Source organism: Tachyglossus aculeatus, chromosome 4 (assembly GCF_015852505.1).
Source record: "Tachyglossus aculeatus isolate mTacAcu1 chromosome 4, mTacAcu1.pri, whole genome shotgun sequence".
NCBI lineage: Eukaryota > Metazoa > Chordata > Mammalia > Monotremata > Tachyglossidae > Tachyglossus > Tachyglossus aculeatus.
Genome location: NC_052069.1, coordinates 81,133,689 through 81,150,915, shown reverse-complemented (window position 1 = coordinate 81,150,915; position 17,227 = coordinate 81,133,689).

The following is a 17,227-nucleotide window of genomic DNA, read 5'->3' as shown; positions in this document are numbered from 1 at the left end:
CGGCCCGCGTGAGCGGCGCCAGCCAATGGGCGCGGGGCGGCCCGCGCGGGCGGGGGCGTCGCTCGCCTCCACGCGTCCCCTCAGGGCCGCCCCGCCCCCAACGGGAAACTCCTCAGCCGCCACCGCCCCCTGTGACTCAGTGTCCCCTTCCGCCCCTCCCCTCCGCTCCCTCCTTCCTTCCTTCATTCATTCATTCAACCCTATTTATTGAGCGCTTACTGTGGGCAGAGCGCACTGGACTAAGCGCTTGGGAAGGTCATGTAGAGACGGGCCCTACCCAACAGCGGCCTCACAGTCTAGAGGGGGGAGACAGACAACAAAACAAAACATACTAACAAAATAAAATAAACAGAATAAATATGTACAAATAAAATAAATAAATATTCATTCATTCAATCGTATTTATGGAGCGCTTACTGTGTGCAGAGTGCTGGACTAAGCGCTTGGGAAGGACAAGTTGGCAACATCTGGAGACGGTCCCTACCCAACAGCGGGCTCACAGTCTAGAATGGGGAGACAGACAACAAAACATAACATATTAACAAAATAAAATAAACAGAATAAATATGTACAAATAAAATAAATAAATATTCATTCAATCGCATTTATAGAGCGCTTACTGTGTGCAGAGCGCTGGACTAAGCGCTTGGGAAGGACAAGTTGGCAACATCTGGAGACGGGCCCTACCCAACAGCGGGCTCACAGTCTAGAAGGGGCAGACAGACAACAAAACAAAACATATTAACAATATAAAATAAACAGAATAAGTATGTACAAATAAAATAAATAAATATTCATTCATTCAATCCTATTTATTGAGCGCTTACTGTGTGCAGGGCGCTGGACTAAGCACTTGGGAAGGACAAGTTGGCAACATCTGGAGACGGGCCCTACCCAACAGCGGGCTCACAGGCTAGAGGGGGGAGACAGACAACAAAACAAAACATATTAACAAAATAAAATGAATAGAATAAATATGTACCAATAAAATAAATAAATATTCATTCATTCAATCGTATTTATAGAGCGCTTACTGTGTGCAGAGCACTGGACTAAGTGCTTGGGAAGGACAAGTTGGCATTCATTCATTCAATCAATCGTATTTATTGAGCGATTATTTATTTATTTATTTATATATCAATACAAATATATAAATTCACATATATTATTTATTTATATAATATATGAATATATATTTATATAAATTTATTTATTTATAGGCTGTGAGCCCACTGTTGGGTAGGGACCATCTCTAGATGTTGCCAACTTGTCCTTCCCAAGCACTTAGTCCAGTGCTCTGCACACAGTAAGTGCTCAATAAATATGATTGATTGATTGATTAATTGATTGATTGAGCGCTTACTGTGTGCAGAGCACTGAACTAAGCGCTTGGGAAGGACAAGTCGGCAACACGTAGAGACGGGCCCTACCCAACAGCAGGCTCACAGTCTACAGGGGGAAGACAGAGAACAAAACAAAACATATTAACAAAATAAAATGAATAAATAAATATGTACAAATAAAATAAATAAATATTCATTCATTCAATCGCAGTTATTGAGTGCTTACTGTGTGCAGAGCGCACTCGGCTAAGCGCTTGGGAAGGACAAGTTGGCAACATGTAGAGATGGGCCCAACCCAACAGCGGGCTCATAGTCTAGAGGGGGGAGACCGAAAACAAAACAAAACATATTAACAAAATAAAATAAATAGGATAAATATGCACAAATAAAATAAATAAATGAGTAATAAATACGTACAAACATATATACATATATGCAGGTGCTGTGGGGAGGGGAAGGAGGTAAGGCAGGGGGATTCATTCATTCCAATCGTATTTATTGAGTGCTTACTGTGTGCAGAGCACTGGACTAAGCGCTTGGAAAGTCCAAGTTGGCAACATCTAGAGATGGTTCCTACCCAACAGTGGGCTCACAGTCTAGATGGGGGAGACAAACAACAAAACAAAACATATTAACAAAATAAAATAAATAGAATAAACATGTACAAATAAAATAAATGGAGTAATAAATACATACAAACATATATACATATATACAGGTGCTGCGGGGAGGGGAAGGAGGTAAGGTGGGGGGATTCATTCATTCAATCATATTTATTGAGCGCTTACTGCATGTAGAGCACTGGACTAAGCGCTTGGGAAGGACAAGTTGGCAACATATGGAGACGGTCCCTACCCAACAGCGGGCTCACAGTCTAGAAGGGGGAGACAGACAACAAAACAAAACATATCAACAAAATAAAATGAATAGAATAAATATGTACAAATAAAATAGAGTAATAAATATGTACAAACATATATACATATATACAGGTGCTGTGGGGAGGGGAAGGAGGTAAGGTGGGGGGGGATGGGGAATGGGAGGAGGGGGAGAGGAAGAGAGGGCCCAGTCTGGGAAGGCCTCTTGGAGGAGGTGAGCTCTCAGTAGGGCCTTGAAGGGAGGAAGAGAGCTAGCTTGGCGGATGTGCGGAGGGAGGGCATTCCAGGCCCGGGGGAGGACTTAGGCCGGGGGTCGATGGCGGGGCGGGACGGGCGAGAACGAGGTACGGTGAGGAGGTGAGCGGCAGAGGAGCGGAGGATGCAGGCTGGGCTGGAGAAGGAGAGAAGGGAGGTGAGGTAGGAGGGGGTGAGGTGATGGACAGCCTTGAAGCCCAGGCTGAGGAGTTTCTGCCTGATGTGTAGGTTGATTGGTAGCCACTGGAGATTTTTGAGGAGGGGAGTAACATGCCCAGAGCGTTTCTGGACAAAGACAATCCGGGCAGCAGCGTGAAGTATGGATTGAAGTGGGGAGAGACAGGAGGATGGGAGATCGGAGAGGAGGCTGATGCAGTAATCCAGACGGGATAGGATGAGAGACTGAACCAGCAGGGTAGCGGTTTGGATGGAGAGGAAAGGGCGGATCTTGGCAATGTTGAGGAGGAGAGACCGGCAGGTTTTGGTGACGGCTTGGATGTGAGGGGTGAAAGAGAGAGCGGAGCCGAGGATGACACCAAGGTTGCGGGCTTGTGAGACGGGAAGGATGGTAGTGCCGTCAACAGTGATGGGAAAGTCAGGGAGAGGGCAGGGTTTGGGAGGGAAAACAAGGAGTTCAGTCTTGGACATGTTGAGCTTTAGGTGGCGGGCAGACATCCTGATGGAGATGTCCTGAAGGCCGGAGGAGATACGAGCCTGGAGGGAGGGAGAGAGAGCAGGGGCAGAGATGTAGATTTGGGTGTCAGCAGCGTAGAGATGATAGTTGAAGCCGTGGGAGCGAATGAGGTCACCAAGGGAGTGAGTGTAGATCGAGAACAGAAGGGGACCAAGAACTGAACCTTGAGGAACACCTACAGTTCAATCATTCAATTCATTCAATGGCCTGGAACACCCTCCCTCCGCACATCTGTCAAACTAGCTCTCTTCCTCCCTTCAAAGCCCTACTGAGAGCTCACCTCCTTCAGGAGGCCTTCCCAGACTGAGCCCCCTCCTCCCCCTCCCCCCCCCCCCACCTTAATAATAATAATGATGGCATTTGTTAAGCTCTTACTATGTGCAAAGCTCCGTTCTAAGCGCTGGGGAGATACAAGGTGATCAGGTTTTCCCACGAGGGCTCACAGTCTTAAGCCCCATTTTACAGATGAGGGAACTGAGGCCCAGAGAAGTTAAGTGACTTGCCCAAAGTCACACAGCTAAGTGGTGGAGCCGGGATTAGAACCCATGACCTCTGACTCTGTGTGCAGAGCACTGGACTAAGCGCTTGGGAAGTACAAATTCATTCATTCATTCATTCCATCGTATTTATGGAGCACCTACTGTTTGCAGAGCACTGGACTAGGCGCTTGGGAAGGGCAAATCGGCACCAGAGACGGTCCCTCCTCAGCAACGGGCTCCCAGTCTAAAAGGGGGAGACAGGCATCAAAACAAAACAAGTAGACAAGCGTCAAAACCATCAGAATAAATAGAATTACAGCTATATGCACTTCATTAATAAAATAAAGAGTATTAAATATGTGCAAGTAAAATAAATAGAGTAATAAATATGTACAAATATATACAAGTGCTGTGGGGCAGGGAAGGGGATAGGGCAGAGGGAGGGAGGGGGGCGATGGGGAGGAAAGAGGAAAGGAAAAAGGGGGCTCCATCTGAACTCAGTCCCGGCAACACTTGTCCATATTTGTAAATAATAATAATAACGGAATTTAAGAGCTTACTATGTGCCAGGCACTGTTCTAAGCGCTGGGGGAGATACTTGGTAATCCGGTTGTCCTACGTGGGGCTCACAGTCTTCATCCTCCTTTTACAGGTGAGGGAACTGAGGCCTAGAGAAGTGAAGTGACTGCCCCAAGGTCATACGGCTGATAAGTGGGGGAGCAGGATTAGAACCCATGACCTCTGACTCCCAAGCCCGGGCTCTTTCCACTGAGCCGCGCTGCTTCTGTACAATACACATCTATTAATGATGTGTATAGAGCTATAATTTTATTTATCTATTTTGGTGCTGTTGATGCCAGTCTACTTGTTTTGTTTTGTTGTCTGTCTCCCCCTTCTAGACTGTGGGCCCGTTGTTGGGTAGGGACCGTCTCTATCTGATGCCGATTTGTCCTTCCCAAGGGCTTAGTGCAGTGCTCTGCACACAGTAAGCGCTCAATAAATACATTGAATGAATGAATGAATGAATGAAAGGAAGGAGGGGGCTCAGTCTGGGAAGGCCTCCTGGAGGAGGCGAGCTCTCAGTAGGGCCTTGAAGGGAGGAAGAGAGCTAGCTTGGCGGATGGGCAGAGGGAGGGCATTCCAGGCCAGGGGGAGGACGTGGGCCCGGGGGTCGATGGAGGGACAGGCGAGAGCGAGGTATGGTGAGGAGATCAGCGGTGGAGGAGCGGAGGGTGCGGACTGGGCTGTAGAAGGAGAGAAGGGAGGTGAGGTAGGAGGGGGCGAGGTGATGGACAGCCTTGAAGCCAAGAGTGAGGAGTTTTTGCCGCTTGTAATGCCGGCTCTGCCAACAGTCAGCTGGGTGATTTTGGGCAAGTCAGTTCACTTCTCTGGGCCTCAGTTCCCTCATCTGTAAAATGGGGATTAAGACTGTGAGCCCCTCGTGGGACAACTTGATCACCTTGTAACCTCCCCAGCGCTTAGAACAGTGCTTTGCACATAGTAAGTGCTTAATAAATGCCATTATTAGTATTATTATTATTACAGTTCGGCAACAGAGAGACCATCCATGCCCACAGTCATTCGAGGAGGAGCGTGGCTTAGTGGCGAGAGCCCAGGCTCGGGAGTCAGAGGTCGTGGGTTCTAATCCCAGCTCCGCCACTTATCTGCTGGGTGACCTTGGGCAAGTCACTTCACGTCTCTGGCCCTCAGTGACCCCATCTGTAAAATGGGGATAATAATAATAATAATGGTATTTGTTAAGCACTTACTCTGTGCCAAGCACTGTTCTAAGTACTGGGGTAGATACAGGGTAATCAGGTTGTCCCACGTGGGGCTCACACTTTTAATCCCCCTTCTACAGATGAGGTAACTAAGGCCCAGAGAAGTTAAGTGACTTTCCCAAGGTCACACAGCAGACAAGTGGCGGAGCTGGGATTAGAACCCATGACCTCTGACTCCCGAGCCCGGGCTCTTTCCACTAAACCGCGTTGCTTCTGAAGACGGTGAGCCCCACGTGGGACAACCTTCAGAAGAGTGCTTGGCACAGAGAAAGCGCTTAGCAAATACCATCATCATTATCGTTCTATCGCTCAATCGTATTTCAGCGTAACGGATAGAGCACGGACTGTGTCCAACCCGATTTGTTTGTATCCACCCCAGCGTTTAGTACAGTGCCTGCCACTAGTAAGTGCTTAACAAATACCGCGATTATTATTGTTATTGTTATTATTATTATTAACACGGGCCTCAGAGTCAGAAGGCCATGGGTTCTAATCCCTGCTCCACCACTTGTCTGCTGTGGGACCTTGGGGAAGTCACTTCCCTTCTCTGTGCCTCAGTTCCCTCATCTGTAAAATAGGGATTGAGACTGTGAGCCCACGTGGGACAGGGACTGTGTTCAACCCGATTGGCTTGTATCCACCCCAGTGCTTAGTACAGTACCTGCCACATAGTAATCGCTTAACAAATACCATAATTATTATTTCTAGACTGTGAGCCCGTTGTTGGGTAGGGATTGTCACTATCTGTTGCCGAATTGTACTTTCCAAGCGCTTAGTACAGTGCTGTGCACACAGTAAGCGCTCAATAAATACGATTGAATGAATGAATTAAGCACTTACTGTGTGCAGAACACTGTACTGAGTGCTTGGGAAAGTACAATACAGCGATAAAGAGTGACAGTTCGAGCTCACAGTCTAGGGTGGGGAGAGACAGATGTCAATGCAGACAGCAATAGAAATAAATGAAATTACAGATATATACATAAGTGCCGTGGGGCAGGGAGGTGGGGAGAGAACAGTGGTATTTATTGAGCACTTACTGTACGCAAGGTGTGCTTTAGTGGCTGTGGAGTTAGAGGACGTGGGTTCTAATCCCACATTGTCTACTGTGTCACTTCTCTGGGCTTCAATTCCCTCATCTGTAAAACAGGGATTAAAATCGAGAGCCCCACGTGGGACAACCTGATTACCTTTATAATGATAATAATGATGGCATTTGTTAAGCGCTTACTATGTACAAAGCACTGTCCAGCGCTTAGAGCAGTGCTTTGCACATAGTAAGCGCTTAATAAATGCCATCATAATTAATAATAATTCTAAGCGCTGGGGAGGATACAAGGTGATCAGCTCACAGTCTTAATCCCCATTTTACAGATGAGGTAACTGAGGCTCAGAGAAGTCAAGTGACTTGCCCAAGGTCACACAGCAGACATGTGGGGAAGCCGGGATTAGAACCCATGACCCCTGACTCCCAAGCCCGTGCTCTTTCCACTGAGCCACGCTGCTTCTCTACCTCTACCTACCTTGTATCTACTTCTGCGCTTAGAACAGTAAGCACTTAAAAAATACCATCATTATTAGTAGTAGTAGTTATAATAATAATAATAATGATGACGGTGTCTGAGTATTCATTCAATCATTTATTAAGTTCTCACTGTGTGCAGAGTTATCACTGTTTATTTAGTGCTTTGCACATCGTAAGCGCTTAACAAATACCAGAATTATTATTATTATATACCTTTTGGGCATTGGCCTGTTATACACCTTGGGTGGGGAGGGGTTTGGGGTTTTTCCTCTTTTCCCTGTGGGGGGGCTGGAGGCAGGCCAGACTCCGGGTTCCCCTCCAGGTTTGACAGATGAGGTGATTGAGGCACAGAGAAGTGAGCTACACTTTGCTCCAGACCTAAAATAAGGGGGTGATTTGGGGGGCCAAAGGGGTGGGGGGGAAAAGGAGAGAGAAGGCCTGAGTTATTTGGACTCCTTGGGGAAAGGGTGATTTCCCCTTTTGGTTGTAATGGAGAGTGTGAGCTCCTTGTGGGCAGGCATTATGTCACCCTTTATTGTATTGAACTTTCCCAAGCACTCAGTACAGTGCTCTGCACACAGTAAGCACGTCATTCATTCATTCATTCAATCGTATTTATTGAGCGCTTACGGTGTGCAGAGCACCGTACTAAGCGCTTGGGAAGTCCAAGTTGGCAACATCTAGAGACGGTCCCTACCCAACAGCGGGCTTACCTACCAGTAGCAGTCTAGAAGGGGGAGACGGACAACAAAACAAAACATATTAACAAAATAAAAAAGACGATTGAATGAATGAAGTCTAGAGTCACTGCTAGCTGGGATTCTTTGACCGAATCAGATTTCTGTTACATCTCATATCTCCAGTCGGAACAACGTATATACATGTTTTTAAACTCGGTTGCTTCCAGCCTTTAGTACAATGCCCAGCACATACCAAGTGCTTAACAGATACCAGAATTATTATTATTATTAATAATAATAATAATGGTATTTGTTAAGCACTTACTATGTGCAAAGCACTGTTCTAAGCGCTGGGGGGATACAAGGTGATCAGGTTGTCCCACTTGGGGCTCACAATCTTAATCCCCATTTTACAGATGAGGGAACTGAGGCCCAGAGAAGTGAAGTGACTTGCCCAAAGTCACACAGCTGACAATTGGCGGAGCTGGGATTATTAATTATTAAATAATTATTAATAATTATTCCCCCACTACTATTTTAGTCTCACCCTCCCTCGATTATAAACTCCTAGAGGGCAAGGGTCATGTCTAACCAACTCTATTGAGCGCTTCCAAACGCTTAGCACACTGCTCTGCACACAAAAACTCTCAATACATATAATTGATTGATCGGTCTTAAAGTTCTCGGGGAATAGTGGTTTTAAAGATGACTAGTTTTGAGATCCTTCTCCCCACCACTTTCTTCCAAAATCTTTTCCGTTACTATTCATTCATTTATTCAATCGTATTTATTGAGCGCTTACAGTGTGCAGAGCACTGTACTAAGCGCTTGGAAAGTACAATTCAGCAACAAAAAGAGACAATCCCTACCCAACAACGGGCTCACAGTCCAGAAGTAGGGAGAGAGATGACAAAACAAAAGAAAGCAAGTAAACAGGCACATTACTTAGAGAAGCAGCATGGTGCCGTGGATAGAGTCAGAAGGTCATGGGTTCTAATCCTGGCTCATCACTTGTCTGCTGTGGGACCTTGGGCAAATCACTTCACTTCTCTGGGCCTCAATCACCTCATCTGTCAAATGGGGATTGAGACTGTGAGCCCCATGTGGTACAGGGACTGGGTCCAACCTGATCACCTTCTATCTACCCCAGAGCTTAGACCAGTGCTTAGCACATAGTAAGCACTTAACAAATACCATTATTATTATTATTATCAGGCCAGAAGGCTCTCCCCTGATTCATTTTTCTTCTCACCTGGCTCGGTGGAAAGAGCCCGGGCTTTGGAGTCAGAGGTCATGGGTTCAAATCCCGGCTCCGCCAACTGTCAGCTGTGTGACTTTGGGCGAGTCACTTCACTTCTCTGGGCCTCAGTTACCTCATCTGTAAAATGGGGATTGAGACTGTGAGCCCCCCGTGGGGCAACCTGATCACCTTGTAACCTCCCCGGCGCTTAGAACAGTGCTTTGCACATAGTAAGAGCTTGATAAATGCCATTATTATTATTATTATTATTATTGTTATTATTATTAGGTCAAATTTTCTAACACCTCAGCACTTCTGCACCAATCTACATACCAATTTTTCCTTTCTCTTCTAGCTATAAATTATTTTGTGCCTGCCTCCCCTGCCAGACTGCAAGATTCTTCAGGGCTGGGATAGTCTCTCCTAATTCTTTTATATTCTTCCAAGTGCTGAATACTAACCTACTCACTCTACCTCAGTCTCATTTATCTTTCCACCAATGCCTTGGTCACAGCCTCCTTCTGGCCTGGACCTCCCTCCCCCTTCATATCTGACAGAACATCACTCTCCCCACCTTAATAAGAATTAAAATCACATCTCAATAAGGATTAAAATCACATCTCCTATTTATTTTATTTTGTTAATATGTTTTGTTTTCTCCTCTGTCTCCCCCTTCTAGACTGTGAGCCCGCTGTTGGGTAGGGACCGTCTCTATATGTTGCTAACTTGTACTTCCCAAGTGCTTAGTACAGTGCTCTGCACACAGTAAGCGCTCAATAAATACGATTGATTGATTGATTGATTGATCTCCTCCAAGATAACTTCCCCCCCTTAAACCCTTATTTCCCCATTTCCCTCCCCTTTCTGTGTCGCTCTCGCACTTGGATTTGTATACTTGATTCACCTCACCCTCAGCCCTATGGCACTCCCACCCCCACCCCCCAGTGCTTAGTACAGTGCCTGGAACAAAGTAAGCACTTAACAAATACTGCAATTAATAATAATAATAATAATAATGGCATTTATTAAGCACTTACTATGTGCAAAGCACTGTTCTAAGCACTGGGGAGGTTACAAGGTGATCATGTTGTCCTGCAGTCTTAATCCCCATTTTACAGATGAGGTAACTGAGGCACAGAGAAGTTAAGTGGCTTGTCCAAAGTCACACAGCTGACAATTGGAGGAGCCGGGATTTGAACCCATGACCTCTGACTCCAAATCCGTATTGTTTTGCACATCCATAGTTTATTTAAATGTTGAACTCCTTCTCGAGACTGTTAGCTCCTTGTGGGCAGGGATCATGTCTACCATTTCTATTGTAGTGTACTCTCCCAAGCGCTTAGTACAGTGCTCTGCAAGCAGTAAGTGCTCAATAAATTTGATTGATTGGTTGAATGATTGATGTGCACACAATACTGACATGCAGCATGGCCTAGTGGAAAGAATTGAGAAGTAAGAGTCACGAGAGGCAGATTCTAACCTAAAGAGTATTCAATCGTATTTATTGAGCGCTTACCGTGTGCAGAGCACTGTAGTCACCACTTGCTGTGTGACCTTGGGCAAATCTTTCAACTGATCTGTGCCTCTGCTTCCTCATCTGAAAAAAATGGAGTTGAAAATGAGCCAGGTCCAATCTAATGATCTTGTCCCTGTTCCAGCATTTAACATGTGCTTTGCACGTGGTAAACAATTAAAAAATTCCATCATTATTAAAATAGGTGCTCAATAATACTATTGATCGAAAATGGTATTTATTAAGTGCTAAGGCTGTCCCACGGAAGGCTCACAATCTACATGAGCCCAGAAAGGCACACAGAAGAGGAAGAGGGAAACACAAAACAATCCATTACAAATTCAACAAAGGATTTTTTTTTTTCTTTAGATGTATAAATACAATCAGAAGGATCTCCTTGGTTAGCGTGAGGGCAGTGTGAAGTCCCAAGGCTTTGAAACACAATAATAATTATGGTATTTGTTAAGCACTTACTATTTGCCAGGCACTGTACTAAGCGCTGAATGCAACACATGAAGTGTTCTTGACTTTGGGCAAGTCGCTTCACTTCTCTGTGCCTCAGTTACCTCATCTGTAAAATGGGCATTAAGACTGTGAGCCCCCCGTGGGACAACCTGATCACCTTGCAACACCAAGGTGCAGCGTGCCTCAGTGGAAAAGAGCCCAGGCTTTGGAGTCAGAGGTCATGGGTTCAAGTCCCGGCTCCGCCACTTGTCAGCTGTGTGACTTTGGGCAAGTCACTTCACTTCTCTGGGCCTCAGTTCCCTCATCTGTAAAATGGGGATGAAGACTGTGAGCCCCACGTGGGACAACCTCATGACCTTGTATCCCCCCAGAGCTTAGAACAGTGCTTTGCACATAGTAAGCGCTTAATAAATGCCATTATTATTATTATTATTATTATTATTATTATTATTATTATTGTTATTATTATTGCAACCTCCCCAGCGCTTAGGACAGTGCTTTGCATATAGTAAGTGCCTAATAAATGCCATTATTATTATTATTATAAAACTTTGCTTGGCTTTTTTTCACGATTACTCCAGCAAAGAAGCGATGACTTTTTGCCCCTATGGTGGCTCCTACTCCCCATGAACCCTTAAACATTTTCTCCTGTATTGCACTGCTCTCCCCAGTGATCCAAATCACATCTTTTGATGGTGCTGTTGTTATTAGAAGCAGCGTGGCTCAGTGGAAAGAGCCCGAGCTTTGGAGTCAGAGGTCACGGGTTCTAATCCCGGCTCCACCACTTGTCAGCTGTGTAATTTTGGGCAAGTCACACAACTTCTCTGGGCCTCACTTACCCATCTGTAAAATGAGGATGAAGACTGTGAGCCCCCCGTGGGACAACCTGATCACCTTGTATCTACCCCAGCGCTTAGAACAGTGCTTTGTGCATAGTAAGCGCTTACCAAATACCATCACCATTATTACTATTAGAAAGGCAGTTTATTGGCAATGTCGGTCATGGACGAGATCATTCATTCAATCGTATTTATTGGGCGTTTGCTGTCTGTAGAGCATCATCAATCATATTTATCATCAATCGTATTTATTGAGCGCTTACTATGTGCAGAGCACTGTACTAAGCGCTTGGGAAGTACAAATTGGCAACATATAGAGACAGTCCCTACCCAACGGTGGGCTCACAATCTAAAAGGGGGAGACAGAGAACAAAACCAAACATACTAACAAAATAAAATAGAATAGATATGTACAAGTAAAATAAATAAATAGAGTAATAAATATGTACAAACATATATACATATATACAGGTGCTGTGGGGAAGGGAAGGAGGTAAGATGGGGGATGGAGAGGGGGACGAGGGGGAGAGGAAGGAAGGGGAGCACTGTACTAAGCACTTAGAAAGTACGATTGACAACAGAGACAATCCCTACCCAACAACAAGCTCACAGTCTAGAAGGGAGAGACAGACAACAAAACAAAACAGGTAGACAGGCATCAATACCATCGAAATAGATAAATTGAATTATAGGTATATACACATCAATACCATCAAAACAGATAAATTGAATTATAGATATATACACATTATTGATAGAGTAATCAATATGTACAAATATACATAAGTGCGTGCAGTGGGAAGGAGGTAGAGCAGAGGGAGGGAGTTGGGGTGATGGGTAGGGGAGGAGAAGCAGAGGAAAAGGAGGGGCTCAGTCTGGGAGGCCTCCTGGAGGAGGTGAGCTCTCAATAGGGCTTTGAAGAGGGGAAGAGAGCCAGTTTGGCAGATGTGAGGAAGGAAGGCATTCCAGGCCAGAGGTAGGGCCTGGGCCAGGGCTATTCCACGTCTCCATTCTTTAGAGAAGCAGCATGTCATAGTGGCTAGAGAACAGGTCTGAGAGTCAGAAAGTCATGGGTTCCAATCCTGCCTCTGCCACTTGTCTGCTGTGTGGCCGTGGGTAAGTCATTTCATTTCTCTGGGCCACAGTTACCTCATCTGTAAAATGGGGATTGAGATTGTGAGCCCCACAGTGGGATGGACTGTGTCCAATCCAATTTACTTGGATAATAATAATAATAATAATAATAATTGGCATTTGTTAAGCGCTTACTATGTGCAAAGCACTGTTCTAAGCGCTGGGGAGGATACAGGGTGATCAGGTTGTCCCACGTGGGGCTCACAGCCTTAATCCCCATTTTACAGATGAGGGAACTGAGGCCCAGAGAAGTTAAGTGACTTGCCCAAGATCACACAGCAGACATGTGGCGGAATCGGGATTCGAACCCATGACCTCTGACTCCAAAGCCCAGGCCCTTTTCACTGAGCCACGCTGCTTGGATCCACCTCAGTGTTTAGTACAGAGCCTGGCACATAGTTGAACACTTAACAAATATCATTATTATTATTACTTTTTAATCCTCCTTCAGGGAATCCGAAAGCCATTTGGATTAATATTTTTGTCCTTAATTGTGAAGGAAAATAAGGGTTTTTAGAAACCATTAAATCAGGATACTGTGTGCAGAGCATTGTACTAAGTGCTTTGTAAAATGCAATACCATAGAGTTGGTAGACATGATCCATATCCTCAAGGAACTTACAATCACGCTATTTATTAACCTTGTTCTCTAGACCGTAAATTCATCATGGGCAGGGAATGTAGACTGTGAGCTCCTCTCATGGGCAGGGACCTTGTAACCTCCCCAGAGCTTAGAACAGTGCTTTGCACATAGTAAGCGCTTAATAAATGCCATCATCATCATTGGCACTCTTCATTGTTGTATAGTACATTCCCAAGCGCTTAGTACAGTGCTCCGCACACAGTAAGCACTTAATAAATACGATTGAATAAATAATTCTCTTGCAAGCATTTAGTTGAGTGCTCTGCATATAGTAAGCACTCAATAAATATCCCTTCCCCTAGATTTTCTCTTTGGGGTTGTCCTTTATTTCAGCTTCCTTCCTCTCTGTCAGTCCCATCCTGTTGGTGCCACAGCTTGGTTTTAGCACGCGCTGCAGTCAGAGGAAACCCTGTCCCTGAACTCCTGGCAGGGTTTCAATCAATCATATTTATTGAGCGCTTACTGTGTGCAGAGCACTGTACTAAGCGCTTGGGAAGTACGAGTTGGCAACATATAGAGACAGTCCCTACCCAACAGTGGGCTCGCAGTCTCACAGGTTTCCTATCAAGGGCTTCATCGGAATCAGAATATCAACTGGTCCAGATGGGACCCACCCCTGTTCCATGGCTCAGTGGAAAGAGCATGGGAGTCAGAGGTCATGGGTTCAAATCCTGGTTCCACCACATGTCGCTGTATGAGCTTGGGCAAGTCACTTAACTTCTCTGAGCCTCCGTTCCCTCATCTGTAAAATGGGGATTAAGACTGTGAGCCCCCCGTGGGACAACCTGATCACCTTGTATCCCCCCCAGCGCTTAGAACAGTGCTTTGCACATAGTAAGCGCTTAACAAATACCATTATTATTATTATTATTATTATTATTATTTCGCTAAGTATGTCCCAAGCCAAGTACCCTGGAATCTGTGAGTATAGAGAGGCAGCGTGGCTCCGTGGGAAGAGCCCAGGCTTTGGAGTCAGAGGTCATGGGTTCAGATCCCGGCTCCGCCAACTGTCAGCTGTGTAACTCTGGGCAAGTCACTTCACTTCTCTGTGCCTCAGTTCCTTCATCTGTAAAATGGGGATTAAGACTGTGAGCCCCCCGTGGAACAACCTGAACACCTTGTATCCACCCAGTGCTTAGAACAGTGCTTTGCACATAGTAAACGCTTAACAAATATCATCATTATTATTACTGCAAAAACCTATAGTGATTCGGGTTGCTTGTTTGCAAGGCCTCGCTTAGATCAGAGCCTCTGCAGGACTGTACCACTCTCTCTCTCTCTCTCTCTCTCTCTCTCTCTCTCTCTTTCTCACACACACACACACACACACACGTGTTAAAAAGCAGAACTGGGTGTTGGTGTGTTGGCTGGCTCTAAAAATGCAAAAAATACTCATCTCCATCTTTGTACTTAAAAGGCCGACCATGAGAACCAAGTCTCTTACCACAGAGGGAGGGTGGTTCTTTTTCCATATTGTACAAAAAAAATCCGCTTTGCTGTGAACTGTGCTAACACACATCTTTCCCTCTCCTGTTCCCATGTTCCCACCATCCCCACCCCCATTACTTACACATCATCAGGAAACAGTTAACAGATCCTTTAGGGATTATCAGCAGCTTTTAAACTCTTCCTAAAATGGAGATAAACACTGTTTATGATAAAGCAGCTGTAAAGAAGCTTGGTGTTAGGCACCTCGGCATTCATTGTCACCGCATCTGCAAGGTCCTGATTGTGGGAGGGAGGAGCCAGGGGGAAAGGGGTATTTTCATGCTAGGGCAGGAAGGCAGAAAAAGAAGAAGAGTAAAGTCAGATAGAAGGGACGGCCCTGGGAAACAGAAATCTCTTGCCTCTGCGGATGTTCAGAAGACTCCTGTGACTTGAGAGAAAGAGGAAAGCCTTACAGGAAATACTCCTCCTCCTCCTCCTCCTCTTTCTCCACCTGCATCCTCCTCCTCCTCCTCTTCCTCCACCTGCATCCTCCGCCTCCTCCTCTTCCCCAACTTTATGCGACGGTGGGGGTGGGGGACTGGGCTCTGTCTGAAGTTTCCAAAAGGGTAATTTGGGGTCAAGTGCTTCCCAGACTACACAGTAAAAAGGTGACCTTGGTTTGGGTCCGGGCAGAGGTGACCATCTTCCTCCCTCCCCATCGTGTGAGGCCTCTTTAGCATCTGGAGAGATTTCTCATTATTTTGCTTGCTCACATGCCAAGATGAACCTTAGCACGTGCATTGTTGTCCAGCATGCTGCGGGGAATGGTAATCCACAAATCAGATGGACTAAAGAGCATTTATTTATTTATCTTACTTGTACATATCTATTCTATGAATTTTATTTTGTTAGTATGTTTGGTTTTGTTCTCTGTCTCCCCCTTCTAGACTGTGAGCCCACTGTTGGGTAGGGACTGTCTCTATATGTTGCCAACTTGGACTTCCCAAGCGCTTAGTACAGTGCTCTGCCCACAGTAAGTGCTCAATAAATACGATTGAATGAATGAATGAATGAATGGTACGTGGATTACACCACATTGAGCAACTGGTTTCCTAATACCCGATCTAAAAGCTGCTTATGTGCATTTTTTTAATGGTTTCTGTTAAGCTCTTACTATATGCCAGGCACTGTACTAAGTGCTGGGGTAGATGCAAGCTAATCAAGTTGGACCCAGTCCATGTCCCACACGGGGCTCACGGAATCAGATAATTGAGGCACAGAGAAGTTAAATGACTTGCCCAAGTTCACACAATAGAAAAGTGGCAGAACCAGAATTAAAATCCAGGTCCTCTGACGCCCAGGCCTGTGCTCTATCCACTAGGCCAAATTTGTGAGAAGTCGTATCCTACCAAAAAACGATTTAACTAATCAACTGTGAGTCCACTGGTGGGTAGGGACTGTCTCTATATGTTGCCAACTTGTACTTCCCAAGTGCTTAGTACAGTGCTCTGCACACAGTAAGCGCTCAAGAAATACGATTGATTGATTGATTGATTGATTACATCTTGGCATATATGGTAACTAACTGCGTGGAAGCGGCATATCCTTGGAATCCAGGTCAGTGTTGGCTATCACAGTGATGGCTGGCTATCGGACTGGTTACGTGCCCTGGACTTGTCGAGGTTTGGCCCTGGGATTTCAGCTCTTGTTGGAAGGAAACCCAGCCCCGAGTGTTTGGACAATGGTGCTTTGAGGATGAGGCCCCCGCCGCCCCCCTTCAGCCCCCTTATACTGCTGCTCGCCTGGTCCCCCCTCTCCCTCTCCGCCTCGTCTTATTCACGCTTATTTCTCTATAACTACATCAGTCCAGAAAAGGCAGCAGGGGAGGAGGAGTGATAATGAGGCTGGGGAATCTTTGGTTTTCATCCGTCTGCCTCTGTCCTAACATTATGTAAGCCGTGAGGTAAAGATGGGCAGGCGGGGAAAGGAAATCAAGACATCTGAAGAGATTTATAAAAAAAAAAGCACCCCCTCCGGCTGAGGGGTGGTGATTATTGGCAGTGGCATTACACTAATTATGATAATATCTAAGCTTTTCTTGCGTAGGAGAAAAATCAGCTAGAGCCTACACAAGGGGATAACTCTCTCCTCGACCCCCTCCAGTCTGGCTTCCGTCCCCTTCATTCCACGGAAACTGCGCTCTCAAAGGTCACCAATGACCTCCTGCTTGCCAAATCCAACGGCTCATACTCTGTCCTAATCCTCCTCGACCTCTCAGCTGCCTTTGACACTGTGGACCACCCCCTTCTCCTCAACATGTTATCTGACCT